Below are 7,213 nucleotides of genomic sequence, written 5' to 3' on the forward strand. Positions count from 1 at the left end.
GGGGGGGGGGGGGGGGGGGGGGGTCACGCTGCTCCGGGTGGGCTTCTTTTGACTCCATAATGGGAGTTGAATTCTTCCTGACTACAACAGCCACAAGCCGCCTACACAAACACTCCTTTGTGTTGGTCATTTGAGGCAAAGTTGTCTTTTGTTTAAACACTGATTGTCATTAGGTGGCATATGCCAAGTTCAAAGTCCTGCAAACACACTTGCATTTCCTCTTTAAGAGAGGAAACAATCCCCCGCAGTTTCACTCCACCCTCCTCATTAACCAATTACCACTCACCAATTAGCTCTTTTGTGCTTTACTTTTGATCTATCTGTATCTGACTCAAACTTTTTAAAGGATGTTTTAAGATGCTATTTTCAGTCATATAATGGTGCTTAGTAAAATATATGTTTCTATTAATTAGATCGTGTCTGTAGGTCAACAGCTTTTTATGAAAAAGTCTTTGCCAGACATAAAACCTTTGGGTAAAATCAATAAGCAATACGCTCCAATTGCAAGGGGAGGACACCCCATCACTATGGCCTCAGGTCTTTAATTATTGGGATAAGAACCAGAAGGGGGTCCAGGGCTTCCATTAAGCCAATCTCATTAATGGAGCAACCAAGGGTTAAAATGTCCCTCTGCTGCAACATGTAAGTTTTAATGCCACTGTAAGTTCCTCTTTGGCTTTATGAACCCTGATGACTTTCTTTGATGGAATCGCTGAAACTATAAATTTGAAGGCCTCTATAAACAAAGTAATTTTGTGGCCGATTAGCCAGTACCTTGTATTACAGTTTATTACAACACCTTCATTACAGTGAGGAAAATGGGTATTGCTTCAATTAGAGCAATGAATGTTCAGACTGAAGTGGCTACAACCTGATAGCATCAAGTAAACATGATCCCTCACAACTTTTTGTGGTGATATACTGAATAACATCTACTGGAGCTTAAAGTTATTTTGAGGATGGATTTGAAATTGGAAATGTATCACGGTTTCGACAAGAATATTAAGAAGCCCAAAAGTTTTTAACATTGATAATAAGAATTGAGCATCATATTTGCATATTTGAATGATTTCTGAAGAATTATGTGACACTGAAGACTGGAGTAATGGCTGAGTAAAATTCACATTAAATATAAAACTCTCTCTCCATATAGAGATGGCCAAAGGATTTATATCCTTTTGGTCAAATTTCCCAAGTTTCTCAACAGGAAGGAGATCCATGCAGTGACTGAGACATCAGCCACCCACTGCAGCCTGTGCCCTATATGGATTAGCTAGATGGGTGTCTTGTCAGTATCATCTATATCTGCCTTCTGGAGTGAGAACTTTCCACAGATGAGGAGTCTGTGGAGGGATTACTCCAGCATAAACATATTCAGGCATGCACACTCATAAACCTCCAACAGCTTTAAGACGATTTTAAATTTACCACCGCTTCCTAATAAGGCTGGAGCAGTGTTATGGAGATCAGGGTGTTGGGGTCAAGTCAAAGGGGGTGGGGAGAGGTGGCCACTTTTGTCTCCCTGGCTCTCTTTTTGCTCCACCCGCTTTTGACTGCTCCGCTGTCCAGGAGGGGGACCCCAAAGGTTAATACCCTCTGTCTATAAGGTCATCTGTTTCTACCCCCTTCCTCCCTGAGACTCACCATCTCCTTCTGTTCAACTTTCCGACTATGTTTATTTATTATTCCACTGGAGATTTATTCTAAAGAGCACACATGATCCAAACTCATGGTCATAACATCTGGTTTGAAAACAAACTGTTTTGATCCCAAGTCCAGTCATTTAATCTTTTTATAAAAATATACAAGCAGAATAGAAATATTTGATGCTTATAAGAATTATTAAGAAGAAAAAAATAGAGAGAAGAAAAAAATAATTTTATGCAGGGTAGTTTGATTCCATGATATATGCTCTACCCTGATAACTTACATAGTTTTTTTTTTTATGTTCTCCATAACTTAAGAAAGTGGAGAATAAATTAATAAGTTATAATGTAAATATATAAATAATTTTATTTCAAAACTACATAAAAGTTTGTTAACATTATAGCAACATTTTTGTCACCATCCATTTAACTTGTCATAATTTCATCCATTTAACTTGTCATAATTTCTGTCATATATAGGCTATATATATATATATATATATATATATAGCTAAAGTTAAAAAAGTTAAAAGTTAAGAAATAATATATTATCATATAATATAATATAATTAGCAATTAACAAAGACTGGACGAAAGTAAATAGAAACAGTTGGAACGACTTTAATTAACTTTTAACGTCCAAGAAAGATACAACATCTTTGTGCACCAATAGCTTGCCCTGCATCAGAGTATTTGATGTAGCTAAAGGAAAAGCCGTAAAATATAAATAAATAATAATATTGTAATATTTGAATTAGTTTTGAAACCATACTTTCTTAATTCAACGCACTGCTGAGGACATGATAAATCGAAATAACAATCAGGCAGTTTGCAGTATAGTCCTAGTCCCATTACAAACAGTTATTCTTTTGATACAGAACATCTCAAAACATGATCTTTAAATCTTTCTAGTCAAATTATGCTTCTGTAGAAACGTACTTTTTATAAGAAAACCCGTGGAGAGCAAAGTGCACATAGGTGAATAGTAGGTCTAAATAAAATGACTAAAATGATACCATATCATTACGACGTAAAAATAAAAAGTTTATACTCACATGAACCAATAAACGTCAGGAAGGTCAGTAAAATCCGTGGCTTCATTTTCCTGTGTAAGTCCTTTCAAAAATGGAAACAGGTAGGCTACTACTTCTTTGGGGTTCAAAAGTTTCAAAAGTGAAATAAAAAATGCTACTTTTCTAGTGCAAATGTCTTTCTATTGGAATACTATTCCCAAACGGAGTAAACCTACAATAACATAGTTACTTCTACACATTCACGGCGCTCCAGCTGGGCGCCGCTGCTCACGTCCACGGTCACTTTGAGAATATCCCGTGAGCGGCTTCAGCACAGCGGTGAGAATAATCATTCATTATTCATATTGTTGTCGCCGCTGACACGCGCGGTCACCACGCAGACGTTGACGCGCGCGCTGTCGCCGTCAGTGACAGGTGGCTCTGAGATGAACCAATCGTTAAACGAACGAACTGCTGACATTATGACTGATTATGACCGTTATGACTGACATTACATTTGAGCAAAAAAAAAAAAAAAGCCTTACATGAGTTACACTCAGAAACATCATAACTCACAATGATCATAATGAGGAGTTGCATCTCTCTCTCTCTCTCTATCTCTCTCGCTGTTGTCACTAACCAAATTTTAAGACACATAAAAAGTATTAATACTATTATTTGTTAAAAAGTAGCTACTAATTCTATTATTTGTTTAGGTACCGAATCCAATTGGGCAATACCTGAACTAGGCCTATAATAAACAGAACCACAGAAACTTTGTGGGCAGCGTTTGTTATGGCAGTGTGAACTAACCTTAACAAAACCAACTATTTGAATAAACCAGTCTCGCCTTGTGTGCTCAGATCCAAAGAACCATTAACCTCAGGAAAACACCCAACAAACTGATTCAATTAGCAGCGATTAGCATATGAAGCAGTACATGAATGGATCTGCATGCTAAATAAAGTGAGTTGCCTGCCCAGGGTCCCATCCCCTCCCATTATCAGCTACTAATTGAAGAAACATTTGAACAGGCAAAGAAACATCAATTATAAGTCTGTTCAGGCACACGATGAAAGAATTTATTAAGTCTTTTATTAAGTCACATAACAAACTCTCGTTTTATATAAAGCCAATTAAATTATTCACTAAAATGGAAATCAGCAAACCTGTATTATGCATGTAAAAGAGCCCATTAAAATTATTTATAGCACATTAACAATGTTACAAGAATGAGGTCATGCTGTTAATTAAGCAATCAAAAAATATTTTTCTTAATTCTTTGAATATACAGTATGGGTTCAAATGTGTGAGACCACTAGTTTTATATTTTTATAATGTAATTAGCATTTTGCAAACCCAAAAAAGGAAAAATTTTCATTACAAATAATATTATCAGCATAAAATTTTGAGTGATGGCAGAATTCTTACATTATCTTATTCCTTTTTCATAACTTTTTTTGTTTTAATTTATGAAATTATAAAACTTTCAGTTTATTTCCAAGTTTGAATGCAATTTTGAAACCCATATATTTTCAATGTGGTCTCAAACTTTTTGGGCCCAACTCTATATTGTTTTCTAACACAATATAATAGGTAGAAATATCAGATGTGAAAAGGCACTTTTAATAAAATGGCATTATCAAAACAGCAAAGTGTCTTGCATCGTATTATGTGCGTAACACCGTAATGCTCAGCACATCTAATTATGTAATCTAATTATGTTCAAGACATTTGGACCAAGGACTCTAAAAACATTATTTATCAACATGAAGGCATAAAAGCACCAAAATATGCATAAGGATTCTGAAAAAGAGCAGCAAAAAAGTTTTTGTAAACCTCATTATATCGGTTTTGTTTTGCAGGATTGGCCGTCCTCAGGTCAGAGGAAGAGATCAGCGAGTGGAGCAGAGAAAAGGAATCAAGACAGGCATCACCTACTGTTCCGCTCGCTCCTTATCCTATTAGGTGCTCTATGGCTGCCCAGTTAACCATGGATACAGGCACAGGGATAATCCACCCTAACACTCAGGAACTCATTCACTGCTCTCTCCATGCCTCTTATATGTTGTTAACTCTATTATGCACAGGGAAAGAAGAAAGAATCAGAGAGGAGAAGAATCACAAGTCATATACAGGTTTTGATAGACTGATCAGTCCAGTACTGAACATGTTTTTTCTTCTATATATATATTTTTTTTTTATTTTCTTATATATATATGTACTGTGTATATTTATGATGTATATATAAATACACAAACATACATGTATATATTTAAAAATATTTACATGTATATATATATATAATTTATATATAAATATTAATATTTTATATATAAACAAACCATATTTTTCTTAAATATATACATGCATGTGTGTGTATTTATATATACATAAATATACACAGTACACACACATATGTAAACAAAAACTTAGATTTTGGATGCAATTAATTGTGATTAATCGTTTGACAGCACTAATATATATATATATATATACAAACACACACACACACACACACAATCATGGTCAGAATTGTTGGTACCCTTGGTAAATATGAACAAAGAAGGCTGTGAAAATGGGGGAAAATCACATTATGAAATAAATACTTTTCTCTAATACACAATGGCCACATAGAAATTCTTATGAGTAAAATACATTAGTAAATAATATAGTATATGTATAATGTATATAATATATTCCCATTCCCATTTTTTAGCACACCAGGGTGATTAAAAATGAGAGAACCAAACAGTTGACGGTAGCTGTTGACGTCCATAGCATAGTAAAAAATACTATGGAAGTCAATGGCTACCGTCATTGTCTACCATCCTCTTTTGTGTTCAACAGAAGAAAGACACTCATACAGGTTTGGAATAATTTGAGGGTGAGTAAATGATTACATAATTTTCATTTTTGGGCGAACTATCTCTTTAAGGAAGCTGTGGCTCTGTCACTGGGAGACCTGATGACTTTGGGAAGGATCAGCAACTACACTATGGGATAATAGAAAGATGCTTAAAGACAGAGATGTGAGGTGTGAGATAATCATAAGAGGTTTGTGGAGATGCAAATGGCATGAAGGAAAAGAAAAGAGAGGGAAATAGACATTGGGAGTTTTAATCAGCAAGAGAAAGATAAGTGAGGCAATAATTCTTCGGTTGTTGCTAGAATTATGCTTTTGAGCTCTTTTTCAAAGAATTATTTTATAGGAAAGTATACGGGTGACAGGAAATGAGGAAGGAATTGAATCTAGAAATGAGGTTAGCTAGATTTGAAGTCCTATTACCCAGCTGAGCGCCACTTTTAACATTATTTTTATACTAAAATAAATATATATAAATTTATATAATTCAATAATTCAAAAAGTTATGAGTATAGTAAAATGGCAAATCTTACCTTCATCTTACAACACATCTTAGTTGTTACCATTTGTTGGGATGTTTTGAAAGACTTCAAGAAAATTCCATAGGCTATCAAACAGCACAATCATAAAAAAACATGCACACAGTTCTACACATATTCAATGGTAAAGAGTATGCCTTAATAAACCAATGCCAAAAACATAACAGTATTTGGGAAAATATGAAATGCATTTCATTCACATACCAAATGCACAATTCTTATCCTCACGTACATTGGATATAGTGTGTACTCTTTTAAGCTGTTGTAAAAATTAATATGGGCTTTAAGAATTACGAATTCTGGAATATATACATTGGATCTGAAAATCTACAAACAAACATACAAACAAACTGGGCTTTAATTAGATGATCCAAGGACGCTGTATGAGGTAAAGAGGCACAAAATGCAAATTTCTACACAGACATAATAAATATGGCTTTTTTATGTGAGGCCGGGCCTGGTGTAAACTGGTAAATCAGTCCTAAACTTAATAGTAACAATGTTTGAAAAAGTAAGCTTAGAGGTATTAGTCCACTTTTTAATTGCAATACTTCTGGAATTTACAGATGGTGTTTCTGTACATGTGTTATTAATTCTGTCAAAAATTTTAATGCATTCCAATATGCACACTGTGAAAATATTTTTGATTTTACACTGAAGACAAATACTGAAAAACAACATGACCTCTACCAGAGAGTGATAAAGCAAAATGAATATGAAAATATCATAAAACTGCATTATGAAACATTATGAAAGATGAAACTGCAACAAAATGAAGATATGGAAATTAACAGTCAGTTACAAGAAGTCACAAAAATGACCCCAGTCACACTATAACAAAAGACTAGAACATGCAAACAAATGGATATGAAATCTGAACGTCTGAGTTCTACATAATTAGCTTTTATCTAAATGTTAAAGGGTAAAATCTTTAAAATGTTTACTATCTTAATTTTACCATCAAGACAACATTTTGATGAATTAAACAAGTTGGCCCTAAACTAGCCATATTTTCTTACATTTTCGTACATTTCCATATTATACCAGTTATTTTATGCTATGAAATGTGAAAACATACATACAATAGAATACATTTATTCTATTTATAATAAAACATAACCAAAAATGCATATTAAGGCACATAGACCT

This window comes from Sinocyclocheilus rhinocerous, unplaced genomic scaffold (assembly GCF_001515625.1).
Source record: "Sinocyclocheilus rhinocerous isolate Xijiao unplaced genomic scaffold, SAMN03320098_v1.1 scaffold193, whole genome shotgun sequence".
Lineage (NCBI taxonomy): Eukaryota > Metazoa > Chordata > Actinopteri > Cypriniformes > Cyprinidae > Sinocyclocheilus > Sinocyclocheilus rhinocerous.